Source organism: Rhinoderma darwinii, unplaced genomic scaffold (assembly GCF_050947455.1).
Source record: "Rhinoderma darwinii isolate aRhiDar2 unplaced genomic scaffold, aRhiDar2.hap1 Scaffold_2289, whole genome shotgun sequence".
Taxonomy (NCBI): Eukaryota; Metazoa; Chordata; class Amphibia; order Anura; family Rhinodermatidae; genus Rhinoderma; species Rhinoderma darwinii.
In genome coordinates, this window is record NW_027462601.1 from 18661 (window position 1) to 36748 (window position 18088).

Sequence of the window (18088 nt, forward strand, 5' to 3'; positions counted from 1 at the left end):
AGATTTTGTTTCACAATCGATTAAAAAGGACTATGGATTAAAGCATTTAATGTCAATGGCCATTCTAAGCTGAATGTGCCTGCTCTCGTCAGAACGCAGAAGTTACACAGCTTAAGGCCTCGCTAGTACCAGTGTGGGAGACTGTCTGGGAATCCGTGGTGTGGTTGAATTTTTATTATGTCGTTTAGATTTTGTTTCACAATCGATTAAAAAGGACTATGGATTAAAGCCTTTAATGTCAATGGCCATTCTAAGCTGAATGTCCCTGCTCTCGTCAGATCGCAGAAGTTACACAGCTTAAGGCCTCGCTAGTACCAGTGTGGGAGACTGTCTGGGAATCCGTGGTGCGGTTGAATTTTTATTATGTCGTTTAGATTTTGTTTCACAATCGATTAAAAAGGACTATGGATTAAAGCATTTAATGTCAATGGCCATTCTAAGCTGAATGTCCCTGCTCTCGTCAGATCGCAGAAGTTACACAGCTTAAGGCCTCGCTAGTACCAGTGTGGGAGACTGTCTGGGAATCCGTGGTGCGGTTGACTTTTTATTATGTCGTTTAGATTTTGTTTCACAATCGATTAAAAAGGACTATGGATTAAAGCATTTAAAGTCAATGCTCATTCTAAGCTGAATGTGCCTGCTCTCGTCAGATCGCAGAAGTTACACAGCTTAAGGCCTCGCTAGTACCAGTGTGGGAGACTGTCTGGGAATCCGTGGTGCGGTTGACTTTTTATTATGTCGTTTAGATTATGTTTCACAATAGATTAAATAGGACTATGGATTAAAACATTTAACGTCAATGGCCATTCTAAGCTGAATGTGCCTGCTCTCGTCCGAACGCAGAAGTTACACAGCTTAAGGCCTCGCTAGCACCAGTGTGGGAGACTGTCTGGGAATCCGTGGTGCGGTTGAGTTTTTATTATGTTGTTTAGATTTTGTTTCACAATCGATTAAAAAGGACTATGGATTAATGCCTTTAATGTCAATGGCCATTCTAAGCTGAATGTCCCTGCTCTCGTCAGATCGCAGAAGTTACACAGCTTAAGGCCTCGCTGGTACCAGTGTGGGAGACTGTCTCGGAATGCGTGGTGCGGTTGACTTTTTATTATGCTGTTTAGATTTTGTTTCACAATAGATTAAATAGGACTATGGATTAAGGCTTTTAATGTCAATGGCCATTCTAAGCTGAATGTGCCTGCTCTCGTCAGATCGCAGAAGTTACACAGCTTAAGGCCTCGCTAGTACCTGTGTGGGAATCCGTGGTGCGGTTGAATTTTTATTATGTCGTTTAGATTTTGATTCACAATCGATTAAAAAGGACTATGGATTAAAGCATTTAACGTCAATGGCCATTCTAAGCTGAATGTGCCTGCTCTCGTCAGAATGCAGAAGTTACACAGCTTAAGCCCTCGCTAGTACCGGTGTGGGAGACTGTCTGGGAATCCGTGGTGTGGTTGAATTTTTATTATGTCGTTTAGATTTTGTTTCACAATCGATTAAAAAGGACTATGGATTAAAGCCTTTAATGTCAATGGCCATTCTAAGCTGAATGTCCCTGCTCTCGTCAGATCGCAGAAGTTACACAGCTTAAGGCCTCGCTAGTACCAGTGTGGGAGACTGTCTGGGAATCCGTGGTGCGGTTGAATTTTTATTATGTCGTTTAGATTTTGTTTCACAATCGATTAAAAAGGACTATGGATTAAAGCATTTAATGTCAATGGCCATTCTAAGCTGAATGTCCCTGCTCTCGTCAGATCGCAGAAGTTACACAGCTTAAGGCCTCGCTAGTACCAGTGTGGGAGACTGTCTGGGAATCCGTGGTGCGGTTGACTTTTTATTATGTCGTTTAGATTTTGTTTCACAATCGATTAAAAAGGACTATGGATTAAAGCATTTAAAGTCAATGCTCATTCTAAGCTGAATGTGCCTGCTCTCGTCAGATCGCAGAAGTTACACAGCTTAAGGCCTCGCTAGTACCAGTGTGGGAGACTGTCTGGGAATCCGTGGTGCGGTTGACTTTTTATTATGTCGTTTAGATTATGTTTCACAATAGATTAAATAGGACTATGGATTAAAACATTTAACGTCAATGGCCATTCTAAGCTGAATGTGCCTGCTCTCGTCCGAACGCAGAAGTTACACAGCTTAAGGCCTCGCTAGCACCAGTGTGGGAGACTGTCTGGGAATCCGTGGTGCGGTTGAGTTTTTATTATGTTGTTTAGATTTTGTTTCACAATCGATTAAAAAGGACTATGGATTAATGCCTTTAATGTCAATGGCCATTCTAAGCTGAATGTCCCTGCTCTCGTCAGATCGCAGAAGTTACACAGCTTAAGGCCTCGCTGGTACCAGTGTGGGAGACTGTCTGGGAATGCGTGGTGCGGTTGACTTTTTATTATGCTGTTTAGATTTTGTTTCACAATAGATTAAATAGGACTATGGATTAAGGCTTTTAATGTCAATGGCCATTCTAAGCTGAATGTGCCTGCTCTCGTCAGATCGCAGAAGTTACACAGCTTAAGGCCTCGCTAGTACCTGTGTGGGAATCCGTGGTGCGGTTGAATTTTTATTATGTCGTTTAGATTTTGATTCACAATCGATTAAAAAGGACTATGGATTAAAGCATTTAACGTCAATGGCCATTCTAAGCTGAATGTGCCTGCTCTCGTCAGAATGCAGAAGTTACACAGCTTAAGCCCTCGCTAGTACCGGTGTGGGAGACTGTTTGGGAATCCGTGGTGCGGTTGAATTTTTATTATGTCGTTTAGATTTTGTTTCACAATAGATTAAATAGGACTATTGATTAAGGCTTTTAATGTCAATGGCCATTCTAAGCTGAATGTGCCTGCTCTCGTCAGATTGCAGAAGTTACACAGCTTAAGGCCTCGCTAGTACCATTGTGGGAGACTGTCTGGGAATCCGTGGTGCGGTTGACTTTTTATTATGTCGTTTAGATTTTGTTTCACAATCGATTAAAAAGGACTATGGATTTAAGCATTTAATGTCAATGGCCATTCTAAGCTGAATGTGCATGCTCTCGTTAGACTGCAGAAGTTAAACAGCTTAACACCTCGCTAGTACCAGTGTGGGAGACTGTTTGGGAATCCGTGGTGCGGTTGACTTTTTATTATTTCGTTTAGATTTTGTTTCACAATAGATTAAATAGGACTATGGATTAAAACATTTAACGTCAATGGCCATTCTAAGCTGAATGTGCCTGCTCTCATCAGATCGCAGAAGTTACACAGCTTAAGGCCTCGCTAGTACCAGTGTGGGAGACTGTCTGGGAATCCGTGGTGCGGTTGAATTTTTATTATGTCGTTTAGATTTTGTTTCACAATCGATTAAAAAGGACTATGGATTAAAGCATTTAATGTCAATGGCCATTCTAAGCTGGATGTCCCTGCTTTCGTCAGATCGCAGAAGTTACACAGCTTAAGGCCTCGCTAGTACCAGTGTGGGAGACTGTCTGGGAATCCGTGGTGCGGTTGACTTTTTATTATGTTGTTTAGATTTTGTTTCACAATAGATTAAATAGGACTATGGATTAAGGCTTTTAATGTCAATGGCCATTCTAAGCTGTATGTGCCTGCTCTCGTCAGATCGCAGAAGTTACACAGCTTAACGCCTCGCTAGTACCAGTGTGGGTGACTGTCTGGGAATCCGTGGTGCGGTTGACTTCTTATTATGTCGTTTAGATTTTGTTTCACAATAGATTAAATAGTACTATGGATTAAAGCATTTAACGTCAATGGCCATTCTAAGCTGAATGTGCCTGCTCTCGTCAGATCGCAGAAGTTACACAGCTTAAGACCTCGCTAGTACCAGTGTGGGAGACTGTCTGGGAATCCGTGGAGCGGTTGAATTTTTATTATGTCGTTTAGATTTTGTTTCACAATCGATTAAAAAGGACTATGGATTAAAGCATTTAATGTCAATGGCCATTCTAAGCTTAATGTGCCTGCTCTCGTCAGATCGCAGAAGTTACACAGCTTAAGGCCTCGCTAGTACCAGTGTGGGAGACTGTCTGGGAATCCGTGGTGCGCTTAACTTTTTATTATGTCGTTTAGATTTTGTTTCACAATCGATTAAAAAGGACTATGGATTAAAGCATTTAATGTCAATGGCCATTCTAAGCTGAATGTGCCTGCTCTCGTCAGAACGCAGAAGTTACACAGCTTAAGGCCTCGCTAGTACCAGTGTGGGAGACTGTCTGGGAATCCGTGGTGCGGTTGACTTTTTATTATGTCGTTTAGATTTTGTTTCACAATCGATTAAAAAGGACTTTGGATTAAAGCATTTAATGTCAATGGCCATTCTAAGCTGAATGTCCCTGCTCTCGTCAGATCGCATAACTTACACAGCTTAAGGCCTCGCTAGTACCAGTGTGGGAGACTGTCTGGGAATCCGTGGTGCGGTTGACTTTTTATTATGTCGTTTAGATTTTGTTTCACAATCGATTAAAAAGGACTATGGATTAAAGCATTTAAAGTCAATGCTCATTCTAAGCTGAATGTGCCTGCTCTCGTCAGATCGCAGAAGTTACACAGCTTAAGGCCTCGCTAGTACCAGTGTGGGAGACTGTCTGGGAATCCGTGGTGCGGTTGACTTTTTATTATGTCGTTTAGATTATGTTTCACAATAGATTAAATAGGACTATGGATTAAAACATTTAACGTCAATGGCCATTCTAAGCTGAATGTGCCTGCTCTCGTCCGAACGCAGAAGTTACACAGCTTAAGGCCTCGCTAGCACCAGTGTGGGAGACTGTCTGGGAATCCGTGGTGCGGTTGAGTTTTTATTATGTTGTTTAGATTTTGTTTCACAATCGATTAAAAAGGACTATGGATTAATGCCTTTAATGTCAATGGCCATTCTAAGCTGAATGTCCCTGCTCTCGTCAGATCGCAGAAGTTACACAGCTTAAGGCCTCGCTGGTACCAGTGTGGGGGACTGTCTGGGAATGCGTGGTGCGGTTGGCTTTTTATTATGCTGTTTAGATTTTGTTTCACAATAGATTAAATAGGACTATGGATTAAGGCTTTTAATGTCAATGGCCATTCTAAGCTGAATGTGCCTGCTCTCGTCAGATCGCAGAAGTTACACAGCTTAAGGCCTCGCTAGTACCTGTGTGGGAATCCGTGGTGCGGTTGAATTTTTATTATGTCGTTTAGATTTTGATTCACAATCGATTAAAAAGGACTATGGATTAAAGCATTTAACGTCAATGGCCATTCTAAGCTGAATGTGCCTGCTCTCGTCAGAATGCAGAAGTTACACAGCTTAAGCCCTCGCTAGTACCGGTGTGGGAGACTGTTTGGGAATCCGTGGTGCGGTTGAATTTTTATTATGTCGTTTAGATTTTGTTTCACAATAGATTAAATAGGACTATTGATTAAGGCTTTTAATGTCAATGGCCATTCTAAGCTGAATGTGCCTGCTCTCGTCAGATTGCAGAAGTTACACAGCTTAAGGCCTCGCTAGTACCATTGTGGGAGACTGTCTGGGAATCCGTGGTGCGGTTGACTTTTTATTATGTCGTTTAGATTTTGTTTCACAATCGATTAAAAAGGACTATGGATTAAAGCATTTAATGTCAATGGCCATTCTAAGCTGAATGTGCATGCTCTCGTTAGACTGCAGAAGTTAAACAGCTTAACACCTCGCTAGTACCAGTGTGGGAGACTGTTTGGGAATCCGTGGTGCGGTTGACTTTTTATTATTTCGTTTAGATTTTGTTTCACAATAGATTAAATAGGACTATGGATTAAAACATTTAACGTCAATGGCCATTCTAAGCTGAATGTGCCTGCTCTCATCAGATCGCAGAAGTTACACAGCTTAAGGCCTCGCTAGTACCAGTGTGGGAGACTGTCTGGGAATCCGTGGTGCGGTTGAATTTTTATTATGTCGTTTAGATTTTGTTTCACAATCGATTAAAAAGGACTATGGATTAAAGCATTTAATGTCAATGGCCATTCTAAGCTGGATGTCCCTGCTTTCGTCAGATCGCAGAAGTTACACAGCTTAAGGCCTCGCTAGTACCAGTGTGGGAGACTGTCTGGGAATCCGTGGTGCGGTTGACTTTTTATTATGTTGTTTAGATTTTGTTTCACAATAGATTAAATAGGACTATGGATTAAGGCTTTTAATGTCAATGGCCATTCTAAGCTGTATGTGCCTGCTCTCGTCAGATCGCAGAAGTTACACAGCTTAACGCCTCGCTAGTACCAGTGTGGGTGACTGTCTGGGAATCCGTGGTGCGGTTGACTTCTTATTATGTCGTTTAGATTTTGTTTCACAATAGATTAAATAGTACTATGGATTAAAGCATTTAACGTCAATGGCCATTCTAAGCTGAATGTGCCTGCTCTCGTCAGATCGCAGAAGTTACACAGCTTAAGACCTCGCTAGTACCAGTGTGGGAGACTGTCTGGGAATCCGTGGAGCGGTTGAATTTTTATTATGTCGTTTAGATTTTGTTTCACAATCGATTAAAAAGGACTATGGATTAAAGCATTTAATGTCAATGGCCATTCTAAGCTTAATGTGCCTGCTCTCGTCAGATCGCAGAAGTTACACAGCTTAAGGCCTCGCTAGTACCAGTGTGGGAGACTGTCTGGGAATCCGTGGTGCGCTTAACTTTTTATTATGTCGTTTAGATTTTGTTTCACAATCGATTAAAAAGGACTATGGATTAAAGCATTTAATGTCAATGGCCATTCTAAGCTGAATGTGCCTGCTCTCGTCAGAACGCAGAAGTTACACAGCTTAAGGCCTCGCTAGTACCAGTGTGGGAGACTGTCTGGGAATCCGTGGTGCGGTTGACTTTTTATTATGTCGTTTAGATTTTGTTTCACAATCGATTAAAAAGGACTTTGGATTAAAGCATTTAATGTCAATGGCCATTCTAAGCTGAATGTCCCTGCTCTCGTCAGATCGCATAACTTACACAGCTTAAGGCCTCGCTAGTACCAGTGTGGGAGACTGTCTGGGAATCCGTGGTGCGGTTGACTTTTTATTATGTCGTTTAGATTTTGTTTCACAATCGATTAAAAAGGACTATGGATTAAAGCATTTAATGTCAATGGCCATTCTAAGCTGAATGTGCCTGCCCTCGTTAGATCGCAGAAGTTACACAGCTTAACGCCTCGCTAGTACCAGTGTGGGAGACTGTCTGGGAATCCGTGGTGCGGTTGACTTTTTATTATGTCGTTTAGATTTTGTTTCACAATAGATTAAATAGGACTATGGATTAAAGCATTTAACTTCAATGGCCATTCTAAGCTGAATGTGCCTGCTCTCGTCAGATCGCAGAAGTTACACAGCTTAAGGCCTCGCTAGTACCAGTGTGGGAGACTGTCTGGGAATCCGTGGTGCGGTTGACTTTTTATTATGTCGTTTAGATTTTGTTTCACAATAGATTAAATAGGACTATGGATTAAAGCATTTAACGTCAATGGCCATTCTAAGCTGAATGTCCCTGCTCTCGTCAGATCGCAGAAGTTACACAGCTTAAGGCCTCGCTAGTACCAGTGTGGGAGACTGTCTGGGAATCCGTGGTGCGGTTGCCTTTTTATTATGTCGTTTAGATTTTGTTTCACAATCGATTAAAAAGGACTATGGATTAAAGCATTTAATGTCAATGGCCATTCTAAGCTGAATGTGCCTGCTCTCGTCAGATCGCAGAAGTTACACAGCTTAAGGCTTCGCTAGTACCAGTGTGGGAGACTGTCTGGGAATCCGTGGTGCGGTTGACTTTTTATTATGTCGTTTAGATTTTGTTTCACATTCGATTAAAAAGGACTATGGATTAAAGCATTTAATGTCAATGGCAATTCTAAGCTGAATGTGCCTGCTCTCGTCAGATCGCAGAAGTTACACAGCTTAAGGCCTCGCTAGTACCAGTGTGGGAGACTGTCTGGGAATCCGTGGTGCGGTTGACTTTTTATTATGTCGTTTAGATTTTGTTTCACAATCGATTAAAAAGGACTATGGATTAAAGCATTTCATGTTAATGGCCATTCTAAGCTGAATGTGCCTGCTCTCGTCAGATCGCAGAAGTTACACAGCTTAACGCCTCGCTAGTACCAGTGTGGGAGACTGTCTGGGAATCCGTGGTGCGGTTGACTTTTTATTATGTCGTTTAGATTTTGTTTCACAATAGATTAAATAGGACTATGGATTAAAGCATTTAACGTCAATGGCCATTCTAAGCTGAATGTGCCTGCTCTCGTCAGATCGCAGAAGTTACACAGCTTAAGGCCTCGCTAGTACCAGTGTGGGAGACTGTCTGGGAATCCGTGGTGCGGTTGAATTTTTATTATGTCGTTTAGATTTTGTTTCACAATCGATTAAAAAGGACTATGGATTAAAGCATTTAATGTCAATGGCCATTCTAAGCTGAATGTCCCTGCTCTCGTCAGATCGCAGAAGTTACACAGCTTAAGGCCTCGCTAGTACCAGTGTGGGAGACTGTCTGGGAATCCGTGGTGCGGTTGACTTTTTATTATGTCGTTTAGATTTTGTTTCACAATCGATTAAAAAGGACTATGGATTAAAGCATTTAATGTCAATGGCCATTCTAAGCTGAAAATGCCTGCTCTCGTCAGATCGCAGAAGTTACACAGCTTAAGGCCTCGCTAGTACCAGTGTGGGAGACTGACTGGGAATCCGTGGTGCGGTTGACCTTTTATTATGTCGTTTAGATTTTGTTTCACAATCGATTAAAAAGGACTATGGATTAAAGCATTTAATGTCAATGGCCATTCTAAGCTGAATGTGCCTGATCTCGTCAGATCGCAGAAGTTACACAGCTTAAGGCCTCGCTAGTACCAGTGTGGGAGACTGTCTGGGAATCCGTGGTGCGGTTGCCTTTTTATTATGTCGTTTAGATTTTGTTTCACAATAGATTAAATAGGACTATGGATTAAAGCATTTAACGTCAATGGCCATTCTAAGCTGAATGTGCCTGCTCTCGTCAGAACGCAGAAGTTACACAGCTTAAGGCCTCACTAGTACCAGTGTGGGAGACTGTCTGGGAATCCGTGGTGTGGTTGACTTTTTATTATGTTGTTTAGATTTTGTTTCACAATAGATTAAATAGGACTATGGATTAAGGCTATTAATGTCAATGGCCATTCTAAGCTGAATGTGCCTGCTCTCGTCAGATCGCAGAAGTTACACAGCTTAAGGCCTCGCTAGTACCAGTGTGGGAGACTGTCTGGGAATCCGTGGTGCCGTTGACTTTTTATTATGTCGTTTAGATTTTGTTTCACAATCGATTAAAAAGGACTATGGATTAAAGCATTTAATGTCAATGGCCATTCTAAGCTGAATGTGCCTGCTCTCGTTAGATCGCAGACGTTACACAGCTTAACGCCTCGCTAGTACCAGTGTGGGAGACTGTCTGGGAATCCGTGGTGCGGTTCACTTTTTATTATGTCGTTTAGATTTTTTTTCACAATAGATTAAATAGGACTATGGATTAAAGCATTTAACGTCAATGGCCATTCTAAGCTGGATGTGCCTGCTCTCGTCAGAACGCAGAAGTTACACTGCTTAAGGCCTCGCTAGTACCAGTGTGGGAGACTGTCTGGGAATCCGTGGTGCGGTTGAATTTTTATTATGTCGTTTAGATTTTGTTTCACAATCGATTAAAAAAGACTATGGATTAAAGCATTTGATGTCAATGGCCATTCTAAGCTGAATGTCCCTGCTCTCGTCAGATCGCAGAAGTTACACAGCTTAAGTCCTCGCTAGTACCAGTGTGGGAGACTGTCTGGGAATCCGTGGTGCGGTTGACTTTTTATTATGTAGGTTAGATTTTGTTTCACAATAGATTAAATAGGACTATGGATTAAGGCTTTTAATGTCAATGGCCATTCTAAGCTGAATATGCCTGCTCTCGTCAGATCGCAGAAGTTACACAGCTTAAGGCCTCGCTAGTACCAGTGTGGGAGACTGACTGGGAATCCGTGGTGCGGTTGACTTTTTATTATGTCGTTTAGATTTTGTTTCACAATCGATTAAAAAGGACTATGGATTAAAGCATTTAATGTCAATGGCCATTCTAAGCTGAATGTGCCTGCTCTCGTCAGATCGCAGAAGTTACACAGCTTAAGGCCTCGCTAGTACCAGTGTGGGAGACTGTCTGGGAATCCGTGGTGCGGTTGACTTTTTATTATGTCGTTTAGATTTTGTTTCACAATAGATTAAATAGGACTATGGATTAAAGCAATTAACGTCAATGGCCATTCTAAGCTGAATGTGCCTGCTCTCGTCAGAACGCAGAAGTTACACAGCTTAAGGCCTCACTAGTACCAGTGTGGGAGACTGTCTGGGAATCCGTGGTGCGGTTGACTTTTTATTATGTCGTTTAGATTTTGTTTCACAATAGATTAAATAGGACTATGGATTAGAGCATTTAACGTCAATGGCCATTCTAAGCTGAATGTGCCTGATCTCGTCAGATCGCAGAAGTTACACAGCTTAAGGCCTCGCTAGTATCAGTGTGGGAGACTGTCTGGGAATCCGTGGTGCGGTTGACTTTTTATTATGTCGTTTAGATTTTGTTTCACAATCGATTAAAAAGGACTATGGATTAAAGCATTTAATGTCAATGGCTATTCTAAGCTGAATGTGCCTGCCCTCGTTAGATCGCAGAAGTTACACAGCTTAACGCCTCGCTAGTAACAGTGTGGGAGACTGTCTGGGAATCCGTGGTGCGGTTGACTTTTTATTATGTCGTTTAGATTTTGTTTCACAATAGATTAAATAGGACTATGGATTAAAGCATTTAACGTCAGTGGCCATTCTAAGCTGAATGTGCCTGCTCTCGTCAGAACGCAGAAGTTACACAGCTTAAGGCCTCGCTAGTACCAGTGTGGGAGACTGTCTGGGAATCCGTGGTGTGGTTGACTTTTTATTATGACGTTTAGATTTTGTTTCACAATCGATTAAAAAGGACTATGGATTAAAGCATTTAATGTCAATGGCCATTCTAAGCTGAATGTGCCTGCTCTCGTCAGATCGCAGAAGTTACACAGCTTAAGGCCTCGCTAGTACCAGTGTGGGAGACTGTCTGGGAATCCGTGGTGCGGTTGAATTTTTATTATGTCGTTTAGATTTTGTTTCACAATCGATTAAAAAGGACTATGGATTACAGCATTTAATGTCAATGGACATTCTAAGCTGAATGTGCCTGCTCTCGTCAGATCGCAGAAGTTACACAGCTTAAGGCCTCGCTAGTACCAGTGTGGGAGACTGTCTGGGAATCCGTGGTGCGGTTGACTTTTTATTATGTCGTTTAGATTTTGTTTCACAATCGATTAAAAAAGACTATGGATTAAAGCATTTAATGTCAATGGCCATTCTAAGCTGAATGTCCCTGCTCTCGTCAGATCGCAGAAGTTACACAGCTTAAGGCCTCGCTAGTACCAGTGTGGGAGACTGTCTGGGAATCCGTGGTGCGGTTGACTTTTTATTATGTCGTTTAGATTTTGTTTCACAATCGATTAAAAAGGACTTTGGATTAAAGCATTTAATGTCAATGGCCATTCTAAGCTGAATGTCCCTGCTCTCGTCAGATCGCATAAGTTACACAGCTTAAGGCCTCGCTAGTACCAGTGTGGGAGACTGTCTGGGAATCCGTGGTGCGGTTGACTTTTAATTATGTCGTTTAGATTTTTTTTCACAATCGATTAAAAAGGACTATGGATTAAAGCATTTAATGTCAATGGCCATTCTAAGCTGAATGTGCCTGCCCTCGTTAGATCGCAGAAGTTACACAGCTTAACGCCTCGCTAGTACCAGTGTGGGAGACTGTCTGGGAATCCGTGGTGCGGTTGACTTTTTATTATGTCGTTTAGATTTTGTTTCACAATAGATTAAATAGGACTATGGATTAAAGCATTTAACGTCAATGGCCATTCTAAGCTGAATGTGCCTGCTCTCGTCAGAACGCAGAAGTTACACAGCTTAAGGCCTCGCTAGTACCAGTGTGGGAGACTGTCTGGGAATCCGTGGTGCGGTTGACTTTTTATTATGTCGTTTAGATTTTGTTTCACAATAGATTAAATAGGACTATGGATTAAAGGATTTAACGTCAATGGCCATTCTAAGCTGAATGTGCCTGCTCTCGTCAGATCGCAGAAGTTACCCAGCTTAAGTCCTCGCTAGTACTAGTGTGGGAGACTGTCTGGGAATCCGTGGTGCGGTTGAATTTTTATTATGTCGTTTAGATTTTGTTTCACAATCGATTAAAAAGGACTATGGATTAAAGCATTTAATGTCAATGGCCATTCTAAGCTGAATGTCCCTGCTCTCGTCAGATCGCAGAAGTTACACAGCTTAAGGCCTCGCTAGTACCAGTGTGGGAGACTGTCTGGGAATCCGTGGTGCGGTTGCCTTTTTATTATGTCGTTTAGATTTTGTTTCACAATCGATTAAAAAGGACTATGGATTAAAGCATTTAATGTCAATGGCCATTCTAAACTGAATGTGCCTGCTCTCGTCAGATCGCAGAAGTTACACAGCTTAAGGCCTCGCTAGTACCAGTGTGGGAGACTGTCTGGGAATCCGTGGTGCGGTTGACTTTTTATTATGTCGTTTAGATTTTGTTTCACATTCGATTAAAAAGGACTATGGATTAAAGCATTTAATGTCAATGGCCATTCTAAGCTGAATGTGCCTGCTCTCGTCAGATCGCAGAAGTTACACAGCTTAACGCCTCGCTAGTACCAGTGTGGGAGACTGTCTGGGAATCCGTGGTGCGGTTGACTTTTTATTATGTCGTTTAGATTTTGTTTCACAATAGATTAAATAGGACTATGGATTAAAGCATTTAACGTCAATGGCCATTCTAAGCTGAATGTGCCTGCTCTCGTCAGATCGCAGAAGTTACACAGCTTAAGGCCTCGCTAGTACCAGTGTGGGAGACTGTCTGGGAATCCGTGGTGCGGTTGACTTTTTATTATGTCGTTTAGATTTTGTTTCACAATCGATTAAAAAGGACTTTGGATTAAAGCATTTAATGTCAATGGCCATTCTAAGCTGAATGTCCCTGCTCTCGTCAGATCGCATAAGTTACACAGCTTAAGGCCTCGCTAGTAACAGTGTGGGAGACTGTCTGGGAATCCGTGGTGCGGTTGACTTTTTATTATGTCGTTTAGATTTTGTTTCACAATAGATTAAATAGGACTATGGATTAAAGCGTTTAACTTCAATGGCCATTCTAAGCTGAATGTGCCTGCTTTCGTCAGATCGCAGAAGTTACACAGCTTAAGCCCTCGCTAGTACCAGTGTGGGAGACTGTCTGGGAATCCGTGGTGCGATTGACTTTTTATTATGTTGTTTAGATTTTGTTTCACAATAGATTAAATAGGACTATGGATTAAAGCATTTAACGTCAGTGGCCATTCTAAGCTGAATGTGCCTGCTCTCGTCAGAACGCAGAAGTTACACAACTTAAGGCCTCGCTAGTACCAGTGTGGGAGACTGTCTGGGAATCCGTGGTGCGGTTGAAATTTTATTATGTCGTTTAGATTTTGTTTCACAATCGATTAAAAAGGACTATGGATTACAGCATTTAATGTCAATGGACATTCTAAGCTGAATGTGCCTGCTCTCGTCAGATCGCAGAAGTTACACAGCTTAAGGCCTCGCTAGTACCAGTGTGGGAGACTGTCTGGGAATCCGTGGTGCGGTTGACTTTTTATTATGTCGTTTAGATTTTGTTTCACAATCGATTAAAAAGGACTATGGATTAAAGCATTTAATTAGAGATGAGCGAACCGGGACAACCGAACCCGGTTTCGGTCCGAACTTCAGGAAAAGTTCGGTTCGCAGCGAATCCGAACTTTACCGGGTTCGGCCGAACCCGTTTTGACCGAACCCGGCTACATTTTGGCGCCTGCCACATGTTACATCTAAAATGGAGGATTACAGAAGATCACCTGACATCAGGCTACCCCATAATGCCTTGCAAACGGCTCTCCCAGCCAATCGGGAGGCAGCATAGGGGCGGGCTCAAGCCTGCAATAAAAGTCTATGCACGGAGCTCAGCGGCCATTTTACAGACAGGAGCTGTAGGAATAGCATCTCTGTGCAGTAAGGGAAAGCTTTAGGAATCTAAAAGGCAGGAATTCAGAAATCGAAGGGGCTCATCCACTACTCACTACTCAGCCAGTGTGTGAATACGCTTTTATAAGGGGCTCATCCCCGTTGCATCCAACTTGCAATACAGGCAGCCTTTGTAGTAGTGGTAGTAGTAGTACTATAAGGCCCAGCATTCCCTGAGTGCACTGCAGCGAGGCTGATTGAAATTCTCATTCATTGCCATTTGCCAAGCCAGTGTCCGTGTGTGAATACGCTTTTAAAAGGGGCTCATCCATGGAATAACAATCCAACTTGCCATACAGGCAGCCTAGTAGTACTACAAGGCCCAGCATTCCCTGAGTGCACTGCAGCGAGGCTGATTGAAATTCTCATTCATTGCCATTTGCCAAGCCAGTGTCCGTGTGTGAATACGCTTTTAGAAGGGGCTCATCCCCATTGCATCCAACTTGCAATACAGGCAGCCTTTGTAGTAGTGGTAGTAGTAGTACTACAAGGCCCAGCATTCCCTGAGTGCACTGCAGCGAGGCTGATTGAAATTCTCATTCATTGCCATTTGCCAAGCCAGTGTCCGTGTGTGAATACGCTTTTAAAAGGGGCTCATCCCTGGCCGTTATTAACAGGATAACAATCCAACTTGCCATACAGGCAGCCTAGAAGTACTACAACGCCCAGCATTCCCTGAGTGCACTGCAGCGAGGCTGATTGAAATTCTCATTCATTGCCATTTGCCAAGCCAGTGTCCGTGTGTGAATACGCTTTTAGAAGGGGCTCATCCCCATTGCATCCAACTTGCAATACAGGCAGCCTTTGTAGTAGTGGTAGTAGTAGTACTACAAGGCCCAGCATTCCCTGAGTGCACTGCAGCGAGGCTGATTGAAATTCTCATTCATTGCCATTTGCCAAGCCAGTGTCCGTGTGTGAACACGCTTTTAAAAGGGGCTCATCCCTGGCCGTTATTAACAGGATAACAATCCAACTTGCCATACAGGCAGCCTAGTAGTACTACAAGGCCCAGCATTCCCTGAGTGCACTGCAGCGAGGCTGATTGAAATTCTCATTCATTGCCATTTGCCAAGCCAGTGTCCGTGTGTGAACACGCTTTTAAAAGGGGCTCATCCCTGGCCGTTATTAACAGGATAACAATCCAACTTGCCATACAGGCAGCCTAGTAGTACTACAAGGCCCAGCATTCCCTGAGTGCACTGCAGCGAGGCTGATTGAAATTCTCATTCATTGCCATTTGCCAAGCCAGTGTCCGTGTGTGAACACGCTTTTAAAAGGGGCTCATCCCTGGCCGTTATTAACAGGATAACAATCCAACTTGCCATACAGGCAGCCTAGTAGTACTACAAGGCCCAGCATTCCCTGAGTGCACTGCAGCGAGGCTGATTGAAATTCTCATTCATTGCCATTTGCCAAGCCAGTGTCCGTGTGTGAATACGCTTTTAAAAGGGGCTCATCCCTGGAATAACAATCCAACTTGCCATACAGGCAGCCTAGTAGTACTACAAGGCCCAGCATTCCCTGAGTGCACTGCAGCGAGGCTGATTGAAATTCTCATTCATTGCCATTTGCCAAGCCAGTGTCCGTGTGTGAATACGCTTTTAGAAGGGGCTCATCCCCATTGCATCCAACTTGCAATACAGGCAGCCTTTGTAGTAGTGGTAGTAGTAGTACTACAAGGCCCAGCATTCCCTGAGTGCACTGCAGCGAGGCTGATTGAAATTCTCATTCATTGCCATTTGCCAAGCCAGTGTCCGTGTGTGAACACGCTTTTAAAAGGGGCTCATCCCTGGCCGTTATTAACAGGATAACAATCCAACTTGCCATACAGGCAGCCTAGTAGTACTACAAGGCCCAGCATTCCCTGAGTGCACTGCAGCGAGGCTGATTGAAATTCTCATTCATTGCCATTTGCCAAGCCAGTGTCCGTGTGTGAATACGCTTTTAAAAGGGGCTCATCCCTGGAATAACAATCCAACTTGCCATACAGGCAGCCTAGTAGTACTACAAGGCCCAGCATTCCCTGAGTGCACTGCAGCGAGGCTGATTGAAATTCTCATTCATTGCCATTTGCTAAGCCAGTGTCCGTGTGTGAATACGCTTTTAGAAGGGGCTCATCCCCATTGCATCCAACTTGCAATACAGGCAGCCTTTGTAGTAGTGGTAGTAGTAGTACTACAAGGCCCAGCATTCCCTGAGTGCACTGCAGCGAGGCTGATTGAAATTCTCATTCATTGCCATTTGCCAAGCCAGTGTCCGTGTGTGAATACGCTTTTAAAAGGGGCTCATCCCTGGAATAACAATCCAACTTGCCATACAGGCAGCCTAGAAGTACTACAACGCCCAGCATTCCCTGAGTGCACTGCAGCGAGGCTGATTGAAATTCTCATTCATTGCCATTTGCCAAGCCAGTGTCCGTGTGTGAATACGCTTTTAGAAGGGGCTCATCCCCATTGCATCCAACTTGCAATACAGGCAGCCTTTGTAGTAGTGGTAGTAGTAGTACTACAAGGCCCAGCATTCCCTGAGTGCACTGCAGCGAGGCTGATTGAAATTCTCATTCATTGCCATTTGCCAAGCCAGTGTCCGTGTGTGAATACGCTTTTAAAAGGGGCTCATCCCTGGCCGTTATTAACAGGATAACAATCCAACTTGCCATACAGGCAGCCTAGAAGTACTACAACGCCCAGCATTCCCTGAGTGCACTGCAGCGAGGCTGATTGAAATTCTCATTCATTGCCATTTGCCAAGCCAGTGTCCGTGTGTGAATACGCTTTTAGAAGGGGCTCATCCCCATTGCATCCAACTTGCAATACAGGCAGCCTTTGTAGTAGTGGTAGTAGTAGTACTACAAGGCCCAGCATTCCCTGAGTGCACTGCAGCGAGGCTGATTGAAATTCTCATTCATTGCCATTTGCCAAGCCAGTGTCCGTGTGTGAACACGCTTTTAAAAGGGGCTCATCCCTGGCCGTTATTAACAGGATAACAATCCAACTTGCCATACAGGCAGCCTAGTAGTACTACAAGGCCCAGCATTCCCTGAGTGCACTGCAGCGAGGCTGATTTAAATTCTCATTCATTGCCATTTGCCAAGCCAGTGTCCGTGTGTGAACACGCTTTTAAAAGGGGCTCATCCCTGGCCGTTATTAACAGGATAACAATCCAACTTGCCATACAGGCAGCCTAGTAGTACTACAAGGCCCAGCATTCCCTGAGTGCACTGCAGCGAGGCTGATTGAAATTCTCATTCATTGCCATTTGCCAAGCCAGTGTCCGTGTGTGAACACGCTTTTAAAAGGGGCTCATCCCTGGCCGTTATTAACAGGATAACAATCCAACTTGCCATACAGGCAGCCTAGTAGTACTACAAGGCCCAGCATTCCCTGAGTGCACTGCAGCGAGGCTGATTGAAATTCTCATTCATTGCCATTTGCCAAGCCAGTGTCCGTGTGTGAATACGCTTTTAAAAGGGGCTCATCCCTGGAATAACAATCCAACTTGCCATACAGGCAGCCTAGAAGTACTACAACGCCCAGCATTCCCTGAGTGCACTGCAGCGAGGCTGATTGAAATTCTCATTCATTGCCATTTGCCAAGCCAGTGTCCGTGTGTGAATACGCTTTTAGAAGGGGCTCATCCCCATTGCATCCAACTTGCAATACAGGCAGCCTTTGTAGTAGTGGTAGTAGTAGTACTACAAGGCCCAGCATTCCCTGAGTGCACTGCAGCGAGGCTGATTGAAATTCTCATTCATTGCCATTTGCCAAGCCAGTGTCCGTGTGTGAACACGCTTTTAAAAGGGGCTCATCCCTGGCCGTTATTAACAGGATAACAATCCAACTTGCCATACAGGCAGCCTAGTAGTACTACAAGGCCCAGCATTCCCTGAGTGCACTGCAGCGAGGCTGATTGAAATTCTCATTCATTGCCATTTGCCAAGCCAGTGTCCGTGTGTGAACACGCTTTT

The 18088-nt window shown here is 43.5% G+C and overlaps 64 pseudogenes; all 64 read left to right on the forward strand.

Moving 5' to 3' along the window:
• The first annotated feature begins 51 nt into the window (after positions 1-51).
• LOC142702248 (5S ribosomal RNA) lies at positions 52-170 on the forward strand (annotated as a pseudogene).
• Positions 171-237: 67 nt separating this feature from the next.
• Positions 238-356, forward strand: LOC142702264 (5S ribosomal RNA; annotated as a pseudogene).
• Positions 357-423: 67 nt separating this feature from the next.
• Positions 424-542, forward strand: LOC142702382 (5S ribosomal RNA; annotated as a pseudogene).
• Positions 543-609: 67 nt separating this feature from the next.
• On the forward strand, positions 610-728 carry LOC142702287 (5S ribosomal RNA; annotated as a pseudogene).
• Positions 729-795: 67 nt separating this feature from the next.
• On the forward strand, positions 796-914 carry LOC142702335 (5S ribosomal RNA; annotated as a pseudogene).
• A 67-nt stretch (positions 915-981) lies between these two features.
• On the forward strand, positions 982-1100 carry LOC142702334 (5S ribosomal RNA; annotated as a pseudogene).
• Positions 1101-1527: 427 nt separating this feature from the next.
• Positions 1528-1646, forward strand: LOC142702265 (5S ribosomal RNA; annotated as a pseudogene).
• Positions 1647-1713: 67 nt separating this feature from the next.
• On the forward strand, positions 1714-1832 carry LOC142702385 (5S ribosomal RNA; annotated as a pseudogene).
• Positions 1833-1899: 67 nt separating this feature from the next.
• LOC142702288 (5S ribosomal RNA) lies at positions 1900-2018 on the forward strand (annotated as a pseudogene).
• A 67-nt stretch (positions 2019-2085) lies between these two features.
• Positions 2086-2204, forward strand: LOC142702337 (5S ribosomal RNA; annotated as a pseudogene).
• Positions 2205-2271: 67 nt separating this feature from the next.
• On the forward strand, positions 2272-2390 carry LOC142702267 (5S ribosomal RNA; annotated as a pseudogene).
• Positions 2391-2817: 427 nt separating this feature from the next.
• LOC142702247 (5S ribosomal RNA) lies at positions 2818-2936 on the forward strand (annotated as a pseudogene).
• Positions 2937-3189: 253 nt separating this feature from the next.
• On the forward strand, positions 3190-3308 carry LOC142702410 (5S ribosomal RNA; annotated as a pseudogene).
• Positions 3309-3375: 67 nt separating this feature from the next.
• LOC142702242 (5S ribosomal RNA) lies at positions 3376-3494 on the forward strand (annotated as a pseudogene).
• A 67-nt stretch (positions 3495-3561) lies between these two features.
• Positions 3562-3680, forward strand: LOC142702295 (5S ribosomal RNA; annotated as a pseudogene).
• A 67-nt stretch (positions 3681-3747) lies between these two features.
• On the forward strand, positions 3748-3866 carry LOC142702319 (5S ribosomal RNA; annotated as a pseudogene).
• Positions 3867-3933: 67 nt separating this feature from the next.
• Positions 3934-4052, forward strand: LOC142702354 (5S ribosomal RNA; annotated as a pseudogene).
• Positions 4053-4119: 67 nt separating this feature from the next.
• LOC142702408 (5S ribosomal RNA) lies at positions 4120-4238 on the forward strand (annotated as a pseudogene).
• Positions 4239-4305: 67 nt separating this feature from the next.
• On the forward strand, positions 4306-4424 carry LOC142702349 (5S ribosomal RNA; annotated as a pseudogene).
• Positions 4425-4491: 67 nt separating this feature from the next.
• LOC142702289 (5S ribosomal RNA) lies at positions 4492-4610 on the forward strand (annotated as a pseudogene).
• A 67-nt stretch (positions 4611-4677) lies between these two features.
• On the forward strand, positions 4678-4796 carry LOC142702338 (5S ribosomal RNA; annotated as a pseudogene).
• A 67-nt stretch (positions 4797-4863) lies between these two features.
• On the forward strand, positions 4864-4982 carry LOC142702298 (5S ribosomal RNA; annotated as a pseudogene).
• A 427-nt stretch (positions 4983-5409) lies between these two features.
• Positions 5410-5528, forward strand: LOC142702246 (5S ribosomal RNA; annotated as a pseudogene).
• Positions 5529-5781: 253 nt separating this feature from the next.
• On the forward strand, positions 5782-5900 carry LOC142702411 (5S ribosomal RNA; annotated as a pseudogene).
• A 67-nt stretch (positions 5901-5967) lies between these two features.
• Positions 5968-6086, forward strand: LOC142702243 (5S ribosomal RNA; annotated as a pseudogene).
• A 67-nt stretch (positions 6087-6153) lies between these two features.
• Positions 6154-6272, forward strand: LOC142702294 (5S ribosomal RNA; annotated as a pseudogene).
• A 67-nt stretch (positions 6273-6339) lies between these two features.
• Positions 6340-6458, forward strand: LOC142702320 (5S ribosomal RNA; annotated as a pseudogene).
• Positions 6459-6525: 67 nt separating this feature from the next.
• On the forward strand, positions 6526-6644 carry LOC142702353 (5S ribosomal RNA; annotated as a pseudogene).
• Positions 6645-6711: 67 nt separating this feature from the next.
• LOC142702396 (5S ribosomal RNA) lies at positions 6712-6830 on the forward strand (annotated as a pseudogene).
• A 67-nt stretch (positions 6831-6897) lies between these two features.
• On the forward strand, positions 6898-7016 carry LOC142702350 (5S ribosomal RNA; annotated as a pseudogene).
• Positions 7017-7083: 67 nt separating this feature from the next.
• Positions 7084-7202, forward strand: LOC142702371 (5S ribosomal RNA; annotated as a pseudogene).
• A 67-nt stretch (positions 7203-7269) lies between these two features.
• Positions 7270-7388, forward strand: LOC142702213 (5S ribosomal RNA; annotated as a pseudogene).
• A 67-nt stretch (positions 7389-7455) lies between these two features.
• Positions 7456-7574, forward strand: LOC142702238 (5S ribosomal RNA; annotated as a pseudogene).
• Positions 7575-7641: 67 nt separating this feature from the next.
• Positions 7642-7760, forward strand: LOC142702409 (5S ribosomal RNA; annotated as a pseudogene).
• Positions 7761-7827: 67 nt separating this feature from the next.
• On the forward strand, positions 7828-7946 carry LOC142702407 (5S ribosomal RNA; annotated as a pseudogene).
• A 67-nt stretch (positions 7947-8013) lies between these two features.
• On the forward strand, positions 8014-8132 carry LOC142702327 (5S ribosomal RNA; annotated as a pseudogene).
• Positions 8133-8199: 67 nt separating this feature from the next.
• Positions 8200-8318, forward strand: LOC142702234 (5S ribosomal RNA; annotated as a pseudogene).
• Positions 8319-8385: 67 nt separating this feature from the next.
• On the forward strand, positions 8386-8504 carry LOC142702386 (5S ribosomal RNA; annotated as a pseudogene).
• A 67-nt stretch (positions 8505-8571) lies between these two features.
• On the forward strand, positions 8572-8690 carry LOC142702378 (5S ribosomal RNA; annotated as a pseudogene).
• Positions 8691-8757: 67 nt separating this feature from the next.
• Positions 8758-8876, forward strand: LOC142702282 (5S ribosomal RNA; annotated as a pseudogene).
• Positions 8877-8943: 67 nt separating this feature from the next.
• Positions 8944-9062, forward strand: LOC142702397 (5S ribosomal RNA; annotated as a pseudogene).
• Positions 9063-9129: 67 nt separating this feature from the next.
• On the forward strand, positions 9130-9248 carry LOC142702336 (5S ribosomal RNA; annotated as a pseudogene).
• Positions 9249-9501: 253 nt separating this feature from the next.
• Positions 9502-9620, forward strand: LOC142702277 (5S ribosomal RNA; annotated as a pseudogene).
• Positions 9621-9687: 67 nt separating this feature from the next.
• On the forward strand, positions 9688-9806 carry LOC142702270 (5S ribosomal RNA; annotated as a pseudogene).
• A 67-nt stretch (positions 9807-9873) lies between these two features.
• On the forward strand, positions 9874-9992 carry LOC142702393 (5S ribosomal RNA; annotated as a pseudogene).
• A 67-nt stretch (positions 9993-10059) lies between these two features.
• On the forward strand, positions 10060-10178 carry LOC142702376 (5S ribosomal RNA; annotated as a pseudogene).
• Positions 10179-10245: 67 nt separating this feature from the next.
• Positions 10246-10364, forward strand: LOC142702293 (5S ribosomal RNA; annotated as a pseudogene).
• Positions 10365-10431: 67 nt separating this feature from the next.
• LOC142702300 (5S ribosomal RNA) lies at positions 10432-10550 on the forward strand (annotated as a pseudogene).
• A 253-nt stretch (positions 10551-10803) lies between these two features.
• On the forward strand, positions 10804-10922 carry LOC142702221 (5S ribosomal RNA; annotated as a pseudogene).
• Positions 10923-10989: 67 nt separating this feature from the next.
• On the forward strand, positions 10990-11108 carry LOC142702235 (5S ribosomal RNA; annotated as a pseudogene).
• Positions 11109-11175: 67 nt separating this feature from the next.
• Positions 11176-11294, forward strand: LOC142702249 (5S ribosomal RNA; annotated as a pseudogene).
• A 67-nt stretch (positions 11295-11361) lies between these two features.
• On the forward strand, positions 11362-11480 carry LOC142702387 (5S ribosomal RNA; annotated as a pseudogene).
• A 67-nt stretch (positions 11481-11547) lies between these two features.
• LOC142702283 (5S ribosomal RNA) lies at positions 11548-11666 on the forward strand (annotated as a pseudogene).
• A 67-nt stretch (positions 11667-11733) lies between these two features.
• On the forward strand, positions 11734-11852 carry LOC142702372 (5S ribosomal RNA; annotated as a pseudogene).
• Positions 11853-11919: 67 nt separating this feature from the next.
• Positions 11920-12038, forward strand: LOC142702220 (5S ribosomal RNA; annotated as a pseudogene).
• A 67-nt stretch (positions 12039-12105) lies between these two features.
• On the forward strand, positions 12106-12224 carry LOC142702341 (5S ribosomal RNA; annotated as a pseudogene).
• Positions 12225-12291: 67 nt separating this feature from the next.
• LOC142702239 (5S ribosomal RNA) lies at positions 12292-12410 on the forward strand (annotated as a pseudogene).
• Positions 12411-12477: 67 nt separating this feature from the next.
• Positions 12478-12596, forward strand: LOC142702226 (5S ribosomal RNA; annotated as a pseudogene).
• A 67-nt stretch (positions 12597-12663) lies between these two features.
• LOC142702291 (5S ribosomal RNA) lies at positions 12664-12782 on the forward strand (annotated as a pseudogene).
• A 67-nt stretch (positions 12783-12849) lies between these two features.
• Positions 12850-12968, forward strand: LOC142702377 (5S ribosomal RNA; annotated as a pseudogene).
• A 67-nt stretch (positions 12969-13035) lies between these two features.
• LOC142702366 (5S ribosomal RNA) lies at positions 13036-13154 on the forward strand (annotated as a pseudogene).
• A 67-nt stretch (positions 13155-13221) lies between these two features.
• LOC142702361 (5S ribosomal RNA) lies at positions 13222-13340 on the forward strand (annotated as a pseudogene).
• A 67-nt stretch (positions 13341-13407) lies between these two features.
• LOC142702342 (5S ribosomal RNA) lies at positions 13408-13526 on the forward strand (annotated as a pseudogene).
• Positions 13527-13593: 67 nt separating this feature from the next.
• On the forward strand, positions 13594-13712 carry LOC142702250 (5S ribosomal RNA; annotated as a pseudogene).
• Positions 13713-18088: the final 4376 nt, after the last annotated feature.